Genomic DNA, 22,448 nt, shown 5'->3' with positions numbered 1-22,448 from the left:
GCACGCTCAACAGCGCCTTGGTGGAGGCGCAAGGAGCGGTCATTAGCAGGACTGGGGAGCTCTCCGAAGCGCAAAACTCCGTCAGAGATCTCAAGCTGAAGCTGGAGGATCTCGAGAAGATGTTGTCGGAGAGCAGGGCTCGGGAGGTGATCTTGACCAGGAGTCTGGAGGAGGAGAAGCAGCTGCGGGCGGACGAGGCCGCCTCCCACCAGGAATATGTGGCGGGCGAGAACAGATGGATCAGCCGTCTGGAGGAGCTCGCCGGGAGGGTCACCTTGCAGTTGGCCACCATGGGGATGCCAAACGTGAGGTACGCCCCTGAGCGCAGCGGGACCGTCAACACCAAGCTGACCCTATTCTTCGAGGGCGTCCTCGGAGCCTTGGCTTATCTTCACTCCAACCGAGCGGCCACGTTGGCCGGGGAAGCCCGGCGACTTTGCCGGGGGGTCATGACCAAGGTCCTCACCAAGATGGCGTACTGGAATCCCGACCTCGACTTCGGTGCCGCGATGGATAGCTTGCCGGATGGTATTGACCTCACGGTGCTTAAGGAGCGCATCAAGCCCGTCATCAGCAGCATCGACGAAATCAAGAGGGTGGAAGGCCAGCGCCGGGATTAGGCATCCCATTCTTCACCGCTGCTGCAGGTTCACGACCAAGACAAATTTTATCTTTAGTTAGAACCGCAGCAATGATGTGATGTAATATAACTTTGTAGTACTTTTAATTTCATGCACGTTATTTCCCCGTTCAATTCCTCTTTGTATGGGCGCCCTACGTTGATTGGGTAGGCTCGCCGGCGCAGAAGCCCCTAGCGGCGTTTTGGGGACGGATCCCCATGGGCCTGCTGGGTGCGCGTGCTGCCGGACGAGCCACATTTCTGTTCTGAACGCGGCCACTCGAACTGTCGAGCTTGACTCGAGTCAGAATCGAGGGCGTTGTTGATCGCGGAAGGCTACTCTTCCATTCTCGACGTAGCCGCTTGAGCTGTTGAGTGGACTCGAAACAGGGCAAGGGCGTCGCCGATCGTGGGAGAGCCCCCTGGCGTGCAGGTTTCTCATACAAAGGCGTGACATCTCCAGGGGGAATAACCTCATATAAGAAGGATAGAACAAATAAGGGCTCAGTGCAACTTAGCTTCTGTTTGTAGTCGCTCGAGCGCTGATCTTCCGGCCTCCTTCCCTCTCCAAGAGCCACGAAGACGAAGGAGTGCTGGGCTGATTGCTAGAGCCGATTCTCACAACTGCGCCCCCCTACCTGGCGCGCCAAGGATGTCGGTGCGAACGACACCTATGGGATCACAAGAATCCCTACTACGGTTAGCGGGGCGCGGGGTCATGGGAAGAGCGGATCTAACAGGTAGCGCACGGTTTGTTTATCCAGGTTCGGGCCGCGAGGATGCGTAAAACCCTACTCCTGCTTTGGTGGACTGTATATCTGTGTTCTTGAGCTAGCTATGGGGCGTGAGGAGCTCCAAAAAGCCGAATCCCTCCCCTGGTCGCCTCGGGCCTCCTTTTATAGAAAAAGGGGTTGCCACAGTGGCACACAGGAGGTGGAAAGGGTACAGTGATGCGAGGTTATCCCTCGCATTACATGACAAGGCGCATTTAATGCGTCTTGCTTAGGTGTCCTTGCTTTATCGGGGATGGGGGAGAGGTCTGTCTTGTCCGTCGCCGCTCCTTCTTGTGTCGACACGTGCCCTGGCCAGCGATGCCTGAGATGCCACGTAGGTAGGCAGGCAGCTGAGGTGGCGCAGTGGCGGGTCTTCATGAAGATATACATGCCGCCACGCAGGTGCCTACCCAGCTGGTTGGGTTGGCTGCTGCATGCATGCGGTGGTGGAGGTTTAGTCGGCGTGGGCCTGATGGTGGCCCTGCGGGTGTCCTCGATAAGGGCCTTGCCGGGGCCCCCGGCAAGGGTCTTGCCGAGGCGCCTGTTGTCATCCCCGGCAAGGCGCTTGCCGGGGGCCTTGTGGTCTTCCTCGGCTGGGATCCCGCCAAGGGTTGTCGTCTCCTTAGTGCGTATCTGATCTTGAATGTCTTCACGATGATCTGCATGCCGCCACGGGGATGTCTCCCAAATCCTTGCCCTTTGGGGGCAGTGGACTCAAGGGTGACTTGCTCCATAGGCGTGGGACGAGTCGCCGCGGCAAGGGTCTTGCCGGGGCTGCTAGAACTGTCTCCCGGCAAGGATCTTGCCGGGGGAGTCCGCTTCGTCCCCTTTGCTCTTTGTGGTCTTGGCCTTGGCATCGTTCTAGTTCTCTTGAGCTTCAGTCTTACCCTGGCTCACCTCCCTTGCCTTGCTTGGTGTGGTGGTGTCCGTGGCTCTGACTGCCCGTGCACAGTTATAGGGGTACAAAAAGTGTACCCCTCTTTTTGTACACCGACACTCATCCTGCTCTATCGCTGGGTCTATATGATCGCTGTTTCTGCCGAGGCGGGATTTGGAGCGGCGCTTACGCTGCCGCTTTGACTGCTTCTCGAGGGAACGATCCTTCGCTGCATCCTTCCGTTCCTCGTTGTCATTTTCTTTGGGTGTGTCCACCATGTATACATCATATGATGAAGTGGGCGTCCAGTGCCCTGTGGGCAGTGGCTCCTATTCATCTCCTACATCGTCGTCCATACCGTCGATGTCTTCAGAGTCGAAGGCGAGCTTGTCGGTCAAATCACCGACAGTGGCTACTAAGTGGGTGGTGTGTGGGCGGTGAATTCTTCGTCGTCCGCATCCCGATCTGGTCGGCCATAGTTCGGCCAGGACTTTCCTGACAAGGAGAGAGACCTTAATGAGTTCAGTATGTCGCCAAAGGGCGAGTGCTGAAGGATATCCGTGGAGGTGAACTCCATGATCGGCGCCCAGTTGGATTCGATAGGCGCGGGCGCAGGCGGTTCGGAGTCTGTGGCCGGGGAAGAATCCGGCAGTTCGGCGTCAGGGCTCCCGTGAAGGGTAAGGTCGATACTCGGCTCGATCGCCGCTGAGAATGCGGCCTCCGTGGCGGGGTCTATACACCCGTCCATGGATGGCGCAATTGGCTCCGAATTGAGGGTCGGAGGAGTTGCCGGTGCAGTCTCCTAAACACTGTCCGATGGTAGAGCTAAATCATGCTCATCATGACCGTGCAGCGCACTCGGCAGGGGCTCGAATCCGTCGAAGATCAAGTCTCTGCGGATGTCGGCCATGTAGTTTAAGCTTCCAAACCAGACCTGGTGGCCAGGGGCGTAACTCTCGATCTGCTCCAGATGGCCAAGCGAGTTGGCCTGCAGTGTGGAGCCGCCGGATACAAAGATCTGTCTGAGGACAAAAGTCTCACCCCGGACTGCATCGCTATCGATGATTGAAGGAGCCATCTAGCCTAACGATGACGACACAGAGGAACTCTCAATGAAAGCACCAATGTCGGTGTCAAAACCGGCGGATCTCGGGTAGGGGGTCCCGAACTGTGCGTCTAGGCGGATGGTCACAGGAGGCGGGGGACACGATGTTTACCCAGATTCGGGCCCTCTTGATGGACGTAATACCCTACGTCTTGCTTGATTGTTCTTGATAATATGAGTAGTACAAGAGTTGATCTACCAGGAGATCGAAGAGGCTAAACCCTAGAAGCTATCCTATGGTATGATTGTTGTTCTTGGTCCTACGGACTAAACCCTCCGGTTTATATAGACACCAGAGGGGTCTAGGGTTACACAGAGTCGGTTACAAGGAAGGAGATCTACATATCCATACTGCCAAGCTTGCCTTCCACGCCAAGGAGAGTCCCATCCAGACACGGGACGAAGTCTTCAATCTTGTATCTTCATAGTCCAACAGTCCGGCCAAAGGATATAGTCCGGCTGTCCGGATACCCCCTAATCCAGGACTCCCTCAGGGACGCCTGCTTATCGATATATATTCAGTCAGCCTCTTATAATTAAGGATTGATCCCCTGTCCGGTTCTCCTCGCCGAACACCGGACAACGTCTCAGGGGCTATGAACTATACGGGGTTTTTCTCTTTCTTACCTCGAAACCTGTTAATAGGCTCCTGCAGGCTTCATTCAGTCCACCCTTGGCGGGCTGAACCTTCTTGATCACCGCACCCATAAGGATACGGTGCTTTTCCACGACGGAGGCGCTTCGTAGCGCCCCCATCTGGTCATCTGGCGCTCCTGGATGGACAGGAGCCACCGGTGGAGGCGACACACCCCCTCCTTCAAAGGGGCTGCTCCCCCGACTCCGTAGCCATATTGGTCTTCGGAATCGTATTCAGCTGAGGGCCGAACTAGATACGGCCCTCTTTGCCAGTCTCCATGGGGATTGGCTCCCCTATATGTCCGGCAGTGGAGGTCCCGGCTTGTGGCGCCTCCCGGACAATGTCCTGGGCTCCTTCCTTCAGAGCGATCCTCCGGGATAACATTTCGGTGTCGTCCCTGGCCCCGGTGGAGTAAGCAGGCAGTGGTGACATGCTCACCATCTTCGACGAAGACAACAAACCTCCAGATGAGGATCGCTGGATAGGGTCACGGGACGGACTGCAATAGTGTGGATTAACCATGTTAGAATAATAAAAAGAAAGGACTGGATGTGCGCATAAATAAGCCATGGCACTTACGATGCGGCCTGAGGCCTAGCATGTGGGCGACGTTCCGGACTACTGTCCATGTCCCACACGGTGTTGACTGCTGGGGCGCCCTTCCCCTTTTTGGGCGCTTTCGCCTCCAGATGTGCCGAGGCCACCCTCTTTTTCTTCTTCTCCTCGGGAGCAGGGTTATTTTTGTCGGCGTTCTAGGAACGGGGGTCCCCAGACTTGCCTGCCTGCGGCCTGCGGCGTGGCTCAAAGGGGGCCCAACACGGCCCATCTTCATCAACACAAGACTCAAGACCCTCGCGAGGGGCCAAGCCTCGCGGGGCGGACGACACGGAGCTTCCTCAGGCACGGCCTCGTTAGGCTGGCTCGCGAGGAGGCGGAGAGATCAAGGCGGGGTACCTCGCGAGGTGCCCGTGACGCAAGCCATGACGACTCAGGGCGCCAGGCGGGTGCAGCCCGCGCAGCGTCCTCCTTTCCTCTTTGGTGCAAAGGGGGCAAGCGCAGCCGCAGAGTACCGAGGCATCAGGCAAAGGTTGCCATTTCGGTGCAACGAGACCAAGACCAGGAGGACTACAAGACGGAGGTCACCGTGGAGCCCAAGACGGCGTCACCACCAGAGCTTTGCGCAGGCGAAGACTGCTTTTGTCAGGATAGTTGATACTTGCTGTCCCCCTTCAAATTAGCCCGCCATTGTTGGCTCCCTTCCCGCTCGATATTTGGGAAGAGGACCAGGGCCTCTATAAATAGGACCAGCCGCCCACAGAGCAAGGGGTTCGTTCGGGTGGCCGGCAAGTAAGAGTAAGGCAGTGAGAGAGAGAGAGAGAGAGAGAAAGGTGGCTGAACTCCTCCCAGCAGTTCATCACCCCAGCCAAGAACAGACCCTCGCGAGGCTATTCTTCCTTGTATTGTTCATCATCATCAGCCCCAAGAGGCAATCCACCCACCACACACTGGAGTAGGGTATTAAACCACAATGGTGGCCCGAGCCAGTATAAATCTTGTGTCTCTTGTGCAGTTCTTTCAGTAGTCTAGATCTTTGCGAGACAGAGAGGTAGAAGGCGTAATCTCCGCGCGCACCCCAGTGTTTGAACCTTAAGGGTCTGCCGAAACCCGAAATCCGACAGTTTTCCTCCTCCTCCTCTTCTTGCTCATCATTGTCCTTAGGGACAGAGGAATGGGCCTCGTCGTCTTCGGACGTCGCATCCAAAGCGCCCTTGCGATGAGGGCCACTCTTGGCCCCCTTGGCCTTCTTCTTGGCCTTCTTCTTCGGCGCCGTATGTGGCACCGGCATCAGCATCTTCTCGAGGTGCGGGATGACTGGTTCTTCAGGCAACGGAGCCGGACACTGGATCCGCTTCGCCCTCTCCACCTAGTCCTGAGGGAGCAATACTAAGATCTCATACATCATCCTCAAAACATTTAAGTTGGGAATACGTCAAAAGTAACATACATCGCTGGCGGGGCAGTTAAAGTTGTGACCACGGTCTGAGTCCGTGGCCGGTGGCTTCTCATTGCCCTTGAAGAGCAACTTCCAGGCCCCTTTGTGAGAAGTATCGAAGAGCCTTTTCAGGGTCTGGTGCTTCTTCGAATTGAACTCCCATAAAGGGCGGCTTCGGCGCTGGCACAGAAGAATCCCGCGGACTAGCATCACCTGGATAACATCAACGAGCTTGACGTCCTTGGTCACCATGCTTTGAACGCGTGTCTGCATCAGCTCGTCAGGTGAACACCAGTCCGGACTCTTCTCGACCCAGGAGGTGAGTCGCATGGGAGCACTGGAGCGGAATTCGGCAGCTGCGGCCTAGGTGGTGCCGCGAGGTTCTGTGATGTAGAACCACTGCTTCTGCCATTCCTTTACTGTCTCCACAAAGGTGCCTTTGGGCCAGGAGATGTTGGATAGCTTGCTCACCATGGCCCCTCCGCACTCCGCGTGCTGGCCATCCACCACCTTTGGCTTCACAAAGATTTTGAGCCACAGCCCGAAGTGGGGATGGATGCGGAGGAAGGCCTCGCACACGACGATAAACGCCGAGATGTTGAGGACAGAATTCGGGGACAGATCATGGAAATCTATCCCGTAATAGTACATCAGCCTGCGGACGAAACGGTGGAGTGGAAACCCTAGCCCGCGGAAGAAATGGGGGATGAATACTACCCTCTTTGTGGGCTCCGGCGTGGGGACGAGTTGTCCCTCGACTGGCAGAAGATGGGCGATATCCTTCGCCAAATATCCGGCCGCCTAGAGCTTAGTAATGTCCTCCTCCTTGACAGAGGAGACCATCCACTTGCCCTGACCACCAGATCCGGACATGGTTGCTTGAGTGGAAAGGAGATGAGAACCTGGGCGCTGGAGCTTGAGATCGGAAAGACAGAGACAGAGCGTGAGGAGAGGAAGAGGGAATCCTTATCCCCTTATAAAGGCAGCAAATATTAAACGCCTCCTCACTCGCCTTAGGATTTGCCTGTTCCCTAGGGCTGTATAAACGGCACGGTTGAGTTACCCATGCACGCATTGATGAGAATCCTGCAATAAGGGGGCACGATCTTTGTTTCGACAAGACGTGCCAATAGCAACCGCGTCTCGAAGCATGGAATGGCAGAAGAAAAATGGTTTGAAATTATAACCGGACAGACGTGATGTCGTGCTGGAGAAGAGCTGTCAACAGATTAGATTCGTGCAAATATTATATTCTCTCTATGGTTGTGTATGGTGTGCGTAACAGGTCAGGAGACTATCATTGCATCCAAAGACTATCTTGGATTTCGGAGAAAGGGGAACCCGCCTTGCAATTCCGAAGACAATCTGCATGCCGGACTCCTCATCATTGAAAGCCAGGTTCAGGGGCTACTAAGGGAGTCTTGGACTAAGGGGTCCTCGGGCATCCGGCCTATTATCCATGGGCCGGACTGAAGGGCTGTGAAGACATGAAGGCCGAAGACTGCACCGTGTCCAGATTGGACTCTACTTGGCGTGGAAGGCAAGCTTGGCGACCGAAGGTTCCTTCTTATGTAACTGACTCCATGTAAACCCTAGATCCCCTCGGTGTCTATATAAACCGAAGGGGATAGTCCGGAAAGGACATCACATATACTCATTACCATACCCACATAGGCTAGGCCTCTAGGGTTTAGCCATTACGATCTCGTGGTAGATCAACTCTTGTAATACTCATATTCATCAAGATCAATCAAGCAGGACGTAGGGTATTACCTCCATAGAGAGGGCCCGAACCTGGGTAAACACCGTGTCCCCCGTCTCCTGTTACCATCGATTCTGGACGCACAGTTCGGGACCCCCTACCCGAGATCTGCCGGTTTTGACACCGACACTGAGTGCTTCTACTGCAAAGGAACTGGTCACTGGAAGCGGAACTGCCCCAAGTATTTGGCGGAGAAGAAGGATGGCAAAGTGAAAGGTATATTTGATATACATGTTGTTGATGTGTACCGTACAAATGCTCGAAGTAGTGCCTGCGTATTTGATACTGGTTCAGTTGCTAACATTTGCAACTCGAAACAGGGGCTACAGATTAAGCGAAGATTGGCTAAGGACGAGGTGACGATGCGCGTGGGAAATGGTTCCAAAGTCGATGTGATCGCCGTCGGCATGCTACCTCTACATCTACCTTCGGGATTAGTTTTAGACCTAAATAATTGTTATTTGGTGCCAGCGTTGAGCATGAACATTATATGTGGATCTTGTTTGATGCGAGACGGTTATTCATTTAAATTAGATAATAATGGTTGTTCTATTTATATGAGTAATATATTTTATGGTCATGCACCCTTGATGAGTGGTCTATTTTTACTAAATCTTGATAGTAGTGATACACATGTTCATAGTATTGAAGCCAAAAGATGTAGAGTTGATAATGATAGTGCAACTTATTTATGGCACTGCCATTTAGGTCATATTGGTGTAAAGCGCATGAAGAAAGTCCATTCCGATGGACTTCTGTAATCACTTGATTATGAATCACTTGGTACTTGCGAACCATGCCTCATGGGCTAGATGACTTAAACTTCGTTCTCCGGAACAACGGAGCAAGCAACAGAGTTATTGGAAATCATACATGCTGATGTATGTGGTCCCATGAACATTGAAGCTCATGGCGAATATCGTTATTTTCTCACCTTCACAGATGATTTGAGCAGATATGGGTATATCTACTTAATGAAATATAAGTCTGAAACATTTGAAAAGTTCAAAGAATTTCAGAGTGAAGTGGAAAATCTTTGTAGCAAGAAAATCAAGTTTCTATGATCTGATCGTGGAGGTGAATATTTGAGTTATGAGTTTGGACTTCATTTGAAACAATGCGGAATAGTCTCGCAACTCACGCCACCTGGAACACCACAGCGTAATGGTGTGTCCGAACATCGTAATCGTACTTTACTAGATATGGTGCGATCTATGATGTCTCTCACTGATTTACCGCTATCATTTTGGGGTTATGCTTTAGAGACAGTTGCATTCACGTTAAATAGGGCACCATCTAAATCCGTTGAGACGACACCTTATGAACTGTGGTTCGGCAAGAAACCCAAGTTATCATTTCTTAAAGTTTGGGGCTGCGATGCTTATGTTAAGAAGCTTCAACCTGATAAGCTCGAACCCAAATCGGAGAAATGTGTCTTCATAGGATACCCAAAGGAGACTGTTGGTACACCTTCTATCATGGATCCGAAGGCAAGATATTTGTTGCTAAGAATGGATCCTTTCTAGAGAAGGAGTTTCTCTCGAAAGAAGTTAGTGGGAGGAAAGTAGAACTTGACGAGGTAATTGTACCTTCTTCCTTATTGGAAAGTAGTTCATCACTGAAATCAGTTCCAGTGATTCCTACACCAGTAAGTGAGGAAGCTAATGATGATGATCATGAAACTTCTGATCAAGTTACTACCGAACCTCATAGGTCAACCAGAGTAAGATCTGCACCAGAGTGGTACGGTAATCTTATTCTAGAAGTCATGTTACTACACCATGACGAACCTACGAACTATGAGGAAGTGATGATGAGCCCAGATTCCGCAAAATGGCTTGAGGCCATGAAATCTGAGATGGGATCTATGTATGAGAACAAAGTGTGGACTTTGGTTGAGTTGCCCGATGATCGGCAGGCCATAGAGAATAAATGGATCTTCAAGAAGAAGACTGACGGTGACGGTAATGTCACTGTCTACAAAGCTCGACTTGTTGCAAAAGGTTTTGCACAAGTTCAAGGTGTTGACTACAATGAGACCTTCTCACCCGCAGTGATGCTTAAGTCCGTCTGAATCATGTTAGCAATTGCCGCATTGTATGATTATGAAATTTGGCAAATGGATGTCAAAATTGCATTCCTTAATGGATACTTTAAAGAAGAGTTGTATGTGATGCAACCAGAAGGTTTTGTCGATCCAAAAGGTGTTAACAAAGTGTGCAAGCTCCAGCGATCCATTTATGGACTGGTGCAAGCCTCTCGGAGTTGGAATATACGCTTTGATAGTGTGATCAAAGCATATAGTTTTATACAGACTTTTGGAGAAGTCTGTATTTACAAGAAAGTGAGTGGGAGCTCCGTAGCATTTCTGATATTATATGTAGATGACATATTGTTGATCGGAAATGATAGTGAATTTCTGAATAGCATAAAAGGATACTTGAATATGAAGTTTTCAATGAAAGACCTTGGTGAAGATGCTTATATATTGGGCATCAAGATCTATAGAGATAGATCAAGACGATTGATTGGACTTTCACAAAGCACATACCTTGATAAAGTTTTGAAGAAGTTCAAAATGGATCGGGCAAAGAAAGGGTTCTTGCCTGTATTACAAGGTGTGAAGTTGAGTCAGACTCAATGCCCGACCACTGAAGAAGATAGAGAGAAAATGAAAGGTGTTCCCTATGCTTCAGCCATAGGCTCTATCATGTATGCAATGCTATGTACCAGACCTGATGTGTGCCTTGCGATAAGTTTAGCAGGGAGGTACCAAAGTAATCCAGGAGTGGATCACTAGACAGCGGTCAAGACATCCTGAAATACCTGAAAAGGACTAAGGATATGTTTCTCGTATATGGAGGTGACAAAGAGTTCGTCGTAAATGGTTATGTCGATGCAAGCTTTTACACTAATCCGGATGACTCTAAGTCACAAACCAGATACGTGTTTTTATTAAGTGGTGGAGCTATAAGTTGGTGCAGTTCCAAGCAGAGCGTCATGGCGGGATCTACGTGTGAAGCGGAATACATAGCTGCTTCGGAAGCAGCAAATGAAGGTGTCTGGATGAAGGAGTTCATATTCGATCTAGGTGTCATACCTAGTGCATCGGGTCCAATGTAAATCTTTTGTGACAATATTGGTGCAATTGCCTTGGCAAAGGAATCCAGATTTCACAAGAGAACCAAGCACATCAAGAGACACTTCAATTCCATCCGCGATCAAGTCATTCCATCCATGATCAAGTCAAGGAGGGAGACATAGAGATTTGCAAGATACATACGGATCTGAATGTTGCAGAACTGTTGACTAAGCCTCTCTCACGAGTAAAACATGATCAGCACCAAGACTCCATGGGTGTTAGAATCATTACAACATAATCTAGATTATTGACTCTAGTGCAAGTGGGAGACTGAAGGAAATATGCCCTAGAGGCAATAATAAAGTTGTTATTTATATTTCCTTATATCATGATAATGTTTATTATTCATGCTAGAATTGTATATTAACCGGAAACTTAGTACATGTGTGAATAGATAGACAAACAGAGTGTCACTAGTTTGCCTCTACTTGACTAGCTCGTTGAATCAATGATTGTTATGTTTCCTAACCATAGACATGAGTTGTCATTTGATTAACGGGATCACATCATCATAGAATGACGTGATTGACTTGACCCATCCGTTAGCTTAGCACGATGATCGTTTAGTTTGTTGCTATTGCTTTCCCCATAACTATACATGTTCCTATGACTATGAGAACATGCAACTCCCAAATACCGGAGGAACACTTTGTGTGCTACCAAACGTCACAACGTAACTGGGTGATTATAAAGGTGCTCTACAGGTGTCTCCGATGGTGTTTGTTGAGTTGGCGTGGATCAAGATTAGGATTTGTCACTCCGATTGTCGGAGAGGTATCACTACAAGAAATATGTCAACTTGCGACCATCACTATTGGTCACTGAAAGGTCATTGTTTTTCATTTGCGACCTTTTTGTGACCAAAAACAGATGGTCAAAAGCTGGCGGTTGTAAACTGAAATTAACAACCTTTTTTCTGAAATAGGAAAGGTCGTTGGTTCAACGACCAATTTTTTGGTCATTGGTTGTCTGCCTAGGCCACATCAGATCCAACATGGCAAGCTGACATGGCAAAATTGCGACCAATTGAATTGGTCATTGATAAGAATCATCCCGGTCCAATTCATTGTCTATATGGGCCAAGCCCATTAATTCAGCCAATTTAATATATTTTTCTATTAGGTTTGGTCAGCCACATGGGCCAATCCCAACAATTTGGCCTTTTTATTTTCTGGGCCATGGCCTTTTTGCGAACCATTTCATTAAGCCTATTTTTCTGGTTTTTTTAGAAATACACAATGTTCCGATCCACTATAGTTTGGGCCATAGCCTTTTTAGAGCCCAGGTATTATTTTGTCAAGTAGAACATTTGGCCTTTTTCATTCACAGATTTCAATTTACACATTTGAACAACAAAAAATAATAAATCTCTCATTTAAATGATTAAATACAGAAATCATCCAGTCAAATACTCACAAGAGCACATACACGTTTGCACACCCAACAAGTGCACAAACAATCAAAAACAGATACACAAGCACCAAAACTTGGTGGCAACATCAACTAAAACTATGGCGCGCATCTCCAAGCTTCTTCTGATCTTCTGTCACAGCAACAGCAGTCTCGACGACATTAGATCCTGATCTAGATAAGCTATTAGTGAAATACGCTGGAAGTAAATAATATTCTTTCAAGAGGCTAAAATTTGTAGATACATGCCCAAATGCCCCAGTTCAGTAAACACTAAGCATGGCATAACAAAACTTCCAACAACTTGAATGCAACAGATTAACCTGATGTTGTTCTACAATAGTAATCTATACATACCTGCATGGTACATTGGTACAAAGTTTAGGTAATGAAATGAACATCACTATAACACTCACCTCAAGAAAATTCCTAGTCTACTACCACGACCATCCATTCAACTAACAATACTAGTAAGTGCATAGATACTAACATCACAAGGCAGGAGACAATTATGACAATTTTGGCAAGTTGGAGAAATCGTTTAATCAGTTTTGGTATACTTAGGTTATGAGCCAAAATAGACCAAGCAAAAAAGCAGTAACTGGTGATGCATGAGCTGAATATGGTACATAATTGAGCATATTATTAACTTTAAGATTTAGGCCTTCCAACTTTACTGGTCATACATACATATACAAAATTGAGCATGAATCATTGGTCTTAGTTGTATATGAGACTAGTTGGGTTGTGTATTCTAAGCTCCATGCAGGTTACAGAAGAAACTAAAGATGAACCATATATAACAGACTAAAAAAATCAAATAGAAACCCAAAAATTAAATACGAGTATAGCAGGAAGGATTACAACAGGTTCAATTCAATCAATTTCCAAAGCATTGAATCAGTAGCATAAGCATGCAGCAACAACATAAGCATTTAATCAACAACAGCGTCAGCTTAAGCATTAAATCAGCAGCAGCAACACAAGCAGCACCACCACCAGCACAAGTGCACACCTATTCAAGCTAGTAGCAGCCTACCAGGCTAGCAGCAGAAGCATTCAAACAACTAGAGGAGCACAATACAACAGCAAATGCATTGAAAGAGCAGCAGGCTTGGACTGTCACATGTCATATCTCATAAACTTAGGCAAGTGTTCTCAGGTTATCCTTAACATCATGCACTAACTTGGGTAATTAGCACCAAACAATACATATCAATACAAGGCTAGGCAAGATAATAAAGACTTGGGAAAAGATAGCAGAGTTAGAAAAAAATGATACGTGCCCTTAAAGAGAGGGCAATGTCAAGTGCGGCCACAGACAGGCATTAGCCGCACTCATGACCCCTTAGCCGCACCCACGACCCCTGGACACTCTCACAACCGAAGAGGAGGTGCCTTGCATACGGTCTCCTTCGAGTCTGCGAGAGAAAGAACGAGGTGAAGGTTAGTACGCATCAAGGATGTTGTTGTTCTAGGTCAACCTAAGTCAAGGGCATAAGAGATTTTAGTCAACAAAAATTAACATGTGAACATCTTGCACATACTATCATCATTTATAAAAAAATACAAAACAAATATGCAAACAGCTGTAGCTCATACTTATATTATATCAAGCAATAGCATTTAGCATATTTCAATATGTACTCAACATATTCCAATAAGACAAAAATGCACACACATGGATTTGCAGTTAGACTATGCCTCTCTCACTCATTTGCAAGAAACGTTCTCTCCCTCTCTCTACTGATTGCCATCAACACAATTCTGTAGAGTTGTAAACTGATTTTTGAGAGAATAGATAGTCAATTTGTGTGCTGATTGGACCTAGTTTTAAAGAAACAAAAAGGATTGGCAGCATAGGGAGAGGGAGATGGAGATGGACATGCTACCTGCTGCTGCGGTGGTGCATCATGGTGGCCTGCTTGAGCTCCTCCTCCTAATGCTGCTCACTAACCTGCATGACAAACAAGGCCATAGGTGAGCTACAGCAAAGGCATTTCCTGATGATTTACTGAGTTCATGGCCACCTACAGAAATATTAGAGGGACATGATAAGGAGCTGTAAAATACAAAGAGACGCCTAGACCTATACCGAATAGTAATACATATATTCAGGAATATGAAGTTCACCCATTGTTCCAAAAAACACGGAAAAATACTTGTTGATGTTTCAAGTGCAGCAGAATATATGCAAGTCCCAAGCATCCAGATGACTATTGTAGTCGATTGATTGCACTAAATGTATACAACACCAAACACTACTTGACAATTGAGGTAATTAAACATGAAAGAACTTATTACATATGGTTTTCTTCATCCAACGTTATAACATGTTACTGCTATGCTATTGTGATTAAAAGAGTAAGATTTCATCAAGCCTATGTCATGCATAACAGGAACATATTATAAAATACAGAATATTAGTTCGGTTACTCAGTTCCAAGAATATCAGGGCCACCCAGCTAGCTAAGTTCGACATTGCTTGGTTGGAGAAGCATTACATTTACGTGGTGGTGGCTGGGTGACAATCATGGCTGCTAGCTCATGCTGCCAGTGTGCGTGCACGTCTCCCCGTTGGAACCAACCCAACCCAACCCAAACGAAACAACAGTAGAAACCACACATGTACCAGTAAACTTCAGTATGAAACAGTTTCTTGCCGAAAGAAACTACCAAAGCATTTCCAAGAATCTCGAAGAAACCGCCTCAAGTCGATTCAGCCACTTCACAATGAGGTTGTTGTCGCCTACTTGCTGGTCTCGAGGTCGCCGTCGCCGCTCACCACTGGCAGTCTCCGGCCACTCTCCGTTGCCACTTGTGCCACCCATGCGCTCACTGGTCGCTGGTTGCGCCTTCCGCTCCCTGCTCGTGGATTGGCGTTTGTTTTTTAGCAATTTTTCTGCTATAATCCAAAGTTATGGACATGCTTTATTGGTACAAGGAAAGCAGGATCAATGTATATCATAACTTGTTGTACTTTCTGTATCAAGGAATGAAATTATGTGGTTTGGAAGCATTTTTTGAAATGTGCAGTGTTCATGATTCAACTGGCTTCCAGAATAGGATAAATTAATCAGATTTAACAATTGCTTTCAGATTCTACTTACTCTCTACTGAATAACTGGAAATTACTACTCCAATAAGTAACAACTCCCTAACTCCATCTAGAAGTTGGACACTGACTCTCAGTTATACTGATTCAGTCATAGCTTATATTCAGCTACCTTCAGAAATCAAATCATCATCCAAACGCAAACTGTGTGGCACAGATTCCATGTACCATGTATAGATACGGATCCAGGCGGCAACTAGTGCCCGCACGACGCAACCCTCTCTTCTACTTCGGCAACCTGCGAATTCCAAACAAAGAGTCAGCCAACAAATTTCAGAACATCTTCAGAGATGATAGTTGGATTAGCGGAAGTGTCCTACTCACCAGCGCAGAGCCTTGCTGGTTACAGCATTGTCGCCGACGGCGACGCGAATGGCCATCTCCGTGGCCGGCGCCGTCTTGGACCGCGAGAGCCACTTCATGATCGAGTCCGCCCTCCGCACCAGACTCTCACAGCCGCCGCTCGCGAGCGGAGGTCAGTGGCATCTCCTCGACGTGGCCATGGACCGGGAGGACACGGCTCCCGTGATGGTGCTCCCCCTTCCGCCTCTTCGCTGGCTCGCCCTGGAACAACTTCCTGGTCGCCTGCGCCAACACCTAGAGCCAACGACCAGAACCATCGATCAGCGCATCGCCGTAGAAGACGGACACGATGTACAAACCACGAACTAGCAGGCGAGGAGGTTGGTTACCTTGGGGTCAATGCTACGGAGGGAGGAGATGACGGCAAGCATGCGGAGGGGATCGATGGAGAGCAGCAGGAGCCCAGGTTGTGCGTGCGCGGGCAGCAGAGGGGCTCGCTGGTGGCTCACCAAGGGAGAGATCCAGGAGGGGATGGGGAGGAAGGTGGCGGCGCAATCTGGAAGGCGAGGAGGAGGGGGGTGGTGGCGCGCGGGCGCTGGCGGCGGGATCGGCTGAATCGGGGACGGGAGGTAGGTGGCGGCTGCGGGGAGTGCATCTGAATCGGGGGAGAGAGGGGATAGGAGTGGAGTTAGGGTTTGGGTGCGGCGACGAGAGAGGGGACGAGGGAGGAGGGGTTTGGGCTGCGGGTGGGGGTATATCTTTTTTATTTATTTTTTCTATACATGGATGGATGGATGGGCGCCATGTCATCGATCCGCGAAATGAGTTCTGATTGGTTCAGAAAATCACTGATTTAAAATAGTTTCTAAGTATTGAAAATAGAGGGATTTCGTGAAGCAGCTATCAAAAATATTTTCTAGAAGGGCATCACACAAATTTTCACGAGAGTTAGACCAAATTTTATGGATAAGGACCAATTTGTATGCATTTTTGATCTTTCCAGCTATTTTTAATCATTTTCCGAGTGCCCAAAATAAGTTTTTTGTGATGGACCTACCATGTATTTGCTGCAAAATTGTACCAAATCAATTGTCTAAAACATTAGGCCATATTTAACGGACAATTGACCAAATGGATGGTTCTTAAAAGTTTTTATACACCTCTCGTGAAAAAGACAAATTTCCGTCAATTCAGTAGGAAGCGGGTCAAATTTGAACTGCAGCTACCTCATAGTTTGCTCTTTATTTTTTCCAAAAATCATTTATAGGTACATAAGTATCTATTTAATCAGAGAAACATCAAAAAATTTCCAAGATTCAACCACTAGCTAGGAACGGTGAAGCCCGCCGTTTTGACTGCATTTTGAACCGAGCATAAAAAATTCAAAAAAAACAAAAAATTGGAAAACCTTCGCATTGTGTCATTATATGTGACCAAGTTGCCAGGAAAAATAATAAACTTGTAATATGACAATTTTTTTTAAAAAAAATGTTCTTAGAAATGAGCTATCATGCGTGAAGATTCATGGCTTTCAAGCCAAATGATCAATCTTATGGCCACATTCATGGCATAGTTTGTTCAAATGATCTCATATTGTGCACAAGGGTACATCTTGGAATTCCAAACAATGTTGCCTAAGGAAGTTTTCATTTTCTTTGCACAGAAATTTCATTTTCCATTTTTGAGTGCCCGAAATGAGTTTTTTTGTGAAGGACCTACCATATATTTGTTACAAAATTGGACCAAATAAATTTTCTAAAATACTATGCCATATTTAATGCACAATTGACCAAATGGTTGGTTGTCAAAAGTTTTTATACACCTCTCGTGAAAAAGACAAATTTTCACCGATTCAGAAGGAAGCGGGTCAAATTTGAACTGTAGCTGCCTCATAGTTTGCTCTTTATTTTTTCCGAAAATCATTTATAGGTACATAAGAATATATTTAATCAAAGAAACATCAAAAGTTTTCCAAGATTGAACCACTAGCCAGGAACGGTCAAGCCCGCCGTTTTGACCGCATTTTGAACCGGGCATAAAAAATTCAAAAAAAATAAAAAAATTGGAAAACCTTCGCATTGTGTGATTATATGTGATGAAGTTGCCAGGAAAAATAATAAAATTGTAATATGGCAATTTTTTTAGAAAAATTATTCTTAGAAATGAGCTATCATGAGTGAAGATTCATGGCTTCAAGCCAAATGATCAATCTTATGGCCACATTCATGGCATAGTTTGTTCAAATGATCTCATATTGTGGACAAGGGTGCATCTTGGAATTCCAAACAATGTTGCCTAAGGGAGTTTTCATTTTCTTTGCATGGAAATTTCATTTTCCTTTTTTTGAGTGCCCGAAATGAGATTTTTGTGTGAAGGACCTACAATATATTTGTTGCAAAATTGGACCAAATCAATTTTCTAAAATACTAGGCCATATTTAATGCACAATTGACCAAATGGTTGGTTGTCAAGATTTTTCATATACCTCTTGTGAAAAAGACAAATTTTCGCCGATTCAGTGGGAAGCGGGTCAAATTTGAACTGCAGCTACCTCATAGTTTGCTCTTTATTTTTTCCAAAAATCATTTATAGGTACATAAATATCTATTTAATCAGAGAAACATCAAAAGTTTTCCAAGATTCAACCACTAGTTAGGAACGTTCAAGGCTGCCGTTTTGACTGGGCATAAAAAATTCAAAAAAAAAATTGGAAAACCTTCGCATTGTGTCATTATATGTGGCCAAGTTGCCAGGAAAAATAATAAACTTGTAATACAGTAATTATTTTTAAAAAGTGTTCTCGGAAATGAGCGATCATGCATGCGTGAAGATTCATGACTTTCAAGCCAAATGATCAATCTTATGGCCACATTCATGGCATAGTTTGTTCAAATGATCTCATATTGTTCATAGGGGTACATCTTGGAATTCCAAACAATGTTGCCTAAGGAAGTGTTCATTTTCTTTGCACGGAAATTTCATTTCCCATTTTTTGAGTGCCCGAAATGAGTTTTTTTGTGTGAAGGACCTATCATATATTTGTTGCAAAATTGGACCAAATTAATTTTCTAAAATACTAGGCCATATTTAATGCACAGTTGACCAAATGGTTGGTTGTCAAAAGTTTTTATACACCTCTCGTGAAAAAGACAAATTTCCGCCGATTCAGGAGGAAGCGGGTCAAATTTGAACTGCATATGCTTCATAGTTTGCTCTTTATTTTTTCCAAAAATCGTTTATAGGTACATAAGTATCTAATTAATCCGAGAAACATCAAATGTTTTCCAAGATTCAACCACTAGCTAGGAACGGTCAAGCCCGCCGTTTTGACATTTTGAAACGGGCATAAAAAATTCATGGTATAGTTTGTTCAAATGATCTCATATAATGCACAAGGGTGCATCTTGCAATGCCGAACAATGTTTCCTCAAGGAGTTTTTATTTTCTTTGGACAAAATATCAATTTTCCATTTTTGCAGTGCCCAAAATGAGTTTTTTTGAAGAACCTACCATATATTTGTTGCAAAACTGGACCAAATAAAATTTCTAAAATACTAGGCCATATTTAATGGACAATTGACCAAATGGTTGGGTGTAAATTTTTTTGATCCACCTCTCGTGAAAAAGACAAATTACCGATATTCATTTTCCATTTTTCGAGTTCCCAAAGTGAGTTTTTTGTGAAGAACCTAACAAATATTTTTTGTAAAAGAACTTCTTCATTTTTCAAGAATATTAGACCACATTTTACTAACAACTTTGTGTACACTACAAAATATTTTTATAGATATTAATAGGTTTTTAGTTAAATCATTAACATTTTTAATAAATATTTTGATGTCTAATATTTTGAACACATGTCTACATTTTTAAGACACATTGTACATATTGTTTATATATGTTTAACTTTTTTCATATACATGATTAACATATTTTCATATATTCCCAACAAAAAACATATTTTCATACATACGTTTTGATGTCTATATTTGTTTTTACACATTGTACATTTTTGTATACATATAAAACATTGTTGATATTGGTTAAAAAAATTTAAATACATGAAAAACTTGTTATTTTCCCATTTTCGTTGGGCCGAATATATGTTTTTTTAGTAATATGAGGGCATACCACATTTCTTCATGGATGGGCCAAGGCCTACATGGCACACATATTTTTTTATATAAAGAAGGTGGCCTCGTTCCACCGAGGCCTAAGCCCACCTTGAGCGACACCTTAAGTACCAATGCATCCACGTTCACAACCTCATGACCATTTATATTGGTCGTAATCAGGTAGAAATAAGGTCGTCGACAACTCTTGTCTGCTTTATGACCATTTGGTGTAAGGCAATTTCAAGGTTTGAGCCCTTCCAAGCAAAATGGCCATGGATTTACAACCAATTCAGCCGGGGTCACCGAGAGAAGGTCACAAGTTGACATATTTCTTGTAGTGTATCTCTGGGCCTTCTCGTTAATGTACATCACAATAAGCCTTGCAAGCAATGTAGCTAATGAGTTAGTTACGGGATGTAGCATTACGGAACGAGTAAAGAGACTTTTCGGTAACGAGATTGAACTAGGTATTGAGATACCGACGATCGAATCTCCGGCAAGTAACATACCGATGACAAAGGGAACAACGTATGTTGTTATGTGGTTTGACCGATAAAGATCTTCGTAGAATATGTAGGAACTAATATGAGCATCCAGGTTCTGCTATTGGTGATTGACCGGAGATGAGTCTCGGTCATGTCTACATAGTTCTGATCCCATAGGGTCCGCACGCTTAACGTTCGGTGACGATCGATATTATGAGTTTATGTGTTTTGATGTACCGAAGGTAGTTTGGAGTCTCAGATATGATCACGGACATGATGAGGAGTCTCGAAATGGTCAAGACATAAAGATCGATATATTGGACGGCTATATTCGGACACCGGAAGTGTTCCGGGTGATTTCGGAGAAAACCGGAGTGCCGGAGGAGTTACCAGAACCCCCCGGGGAAGTATTGGGCCTTAGTGGGCCTTAGGGGAGAGAGAGGGCAGCAGCCCAGGAGGTGGCGCGCCCCCAAGGGGAGTCCAAATAGGACTAGGGGAGGGGGGCGCGACCCCTCTTTCCCTCTCCCTCTCCCTCTCTTTCCTTCCCCCTGCCTCCTTCCTAGTAGGACTAGGAAAGGATGAATCCTACTCCTACTAGGAGGAGGATTCCTCCTCTCCTTGGGTGCCACTAGGGCCGGCCGGCCTCCCCCTTGCTCCTTTATATACGGGGGCAGGGGGCACTGTCGATGTCAAAACCGGCGGATCTCGGGTAGGGGGTCCCGAGCTGTGCGTCTAGGCCGGATGGTAATAGGAGGCAGGGGACACGATGTTTTACCCAGGTTCGGGCCCTCTTGATGGAGGTAAAACCCTACGTCCTGCTTGATTAATATTGATGATATGGGTAGTACAAGAGTAGATCTACCACGAGATCAGAGAGGCTAAACCTTAGAAGCTAGCCTATGGTATGATTGTATATTGTGATTGTTGTCCTACGGACTAAAACCCTTCGGTTTATATAGACACCGGAGGGGGTTAGGGTTACACAAGGTCGGTTACAAAGGAGGAGATATCCATATCTGTATTGCCTAGCTTGCCTTCCACGCCAAGTAGAGTCCCACCTGGACACGAGACGAAGTCTTCAATCTTGTATCTTCATAGCCTAACAGTCCGGCCAATGGAGATAGTCCGGCTGTCCAGAGATCCCCTAATCCAGGACTCCCTCAGTAGCCCCTGAACCAAGCTTCAATGACGATGTGTCCAGCGCGCAGTATTGTCTTCGGCATTGCAAGGCGGGTTCCTTCTCCGAATACATCACAGAAGAATTTGAATACGAGGATAGTGTCCGACCCTGCAAAATAAGTTCCACATTCCACCGTAGAGAGAATAATATTTTCACAGATCTAATTTGCTGGCTTGTTTTGGCAGCATGGCGTTACGTCATGGCCCGGTGATTATTCGAACTGTTTCTTTTAACCAGCCCCGCACATAACGCGAGGCAGTTTTTCGACACGTCTTGTCAAAGCAGAGATCGTGTCCCCTTATTACGGGATTCTCATCAATACGGGCATGGGTAACCCAACCGCGCCATCAATTGCGGCGCTTGGGGGATAAGCGAGTTTTACCAGGCAAGTGGGGACGCTTAGTTTCGTCCGCTCATATAAAGGGATAAGGATTCACCTTTCTATCCACGCCTTCTTCCTCCCTTACTCATCCATTTTCGCACACTCGAGCTCTAGCGCCCAAGTCCACACTTCCCACCTCAACCATCTCCAACCATGTCCGGAGCGGGAGGCAGGTGGATGGTCTCCTCCGTCACGGAGGGAGACATCAAAAAGCTGAGGAGAGCCGGATACCTGCCCGACGACATCGCGCACCGGCTCCCAGATGAGGGGAAGCTCATCCCCACCCCCAGGCCCCATGAGAGGGTAGTATTCCTCACCCATTTCCTCCGCGGACTGGGATTCCCTCTGTCGGTGTCAAAACCGGCGGATCTCGGGTAGGGGGTCCCGAACTGTGCGTCTAGGCCGGATGGTAATAGGAGGCAGGGGACACGATGTTTTACCTAGGTTCGGGCCCTCTTGATGGAGGTAAAACCCTACGTCCTGCTTGATTAATATTGATGATATGGGTAGTACAAGAGTAGATCTACCATGAGATCAGAGAGGCTAAACC

General features: G+C 46.4%; 1 long non-coding RNA gene across 3 annotated transcripts; it reads right to left on the bottom strand.

The window, feature by feature from the left end:
- Window positions 1-12,265: 12,265 nt before the first annotated feature.
- Window positions 12,266-16,462, bottom strand: LOC125523284 (uncharacterized). 3 transcript variants are annotated; one of them, XR_015611454.1, is made up of 6 exons: window positions 16,126-16,462; window positions 15,758-16,030; window positions 15,546-15,671; window positions 14,995-15,223; window positions 14,211-14,275; window positions 12,266-13,739 (listed from the first exon to the last, which is right to left on the bottom strand). It is a non-coding gene; the product is annotated as an uncharacterized LOC125523284 (long non-coding RNA). The 3 variants fall into 3 exon arrangements; XR_007290157.2 differs by having other exon boundaries at window positions 14,995-15,183; XR_007290158.2 differs by having other exon boundaries at window positions 14,995-15,183; window positions 15,602-15,671.
- Window positions 16,463-22,448: the final 5,986 nt, after the last annotated feature.

This window comes from Triticum urartu, chromosome 7A (genome assembly GCF_056163025.1).
Source record: "Triticum urartu cultivar PI428250 chromosome 7A, HENAU_Tu73, whole genome shotgun sequence".
Classification (NCBI taxonomy): Eukaryota; Viridiplantae; Streptophyta; class Magnoliopsida; order Poales; family Poaceae; genus Triticum; species Triticum urartu.
The sequence above is the reverse complement of the archived record's forward strand: the minus strand, read 5'-3'. Positions and strand labels throughout refer to the sequence as shown.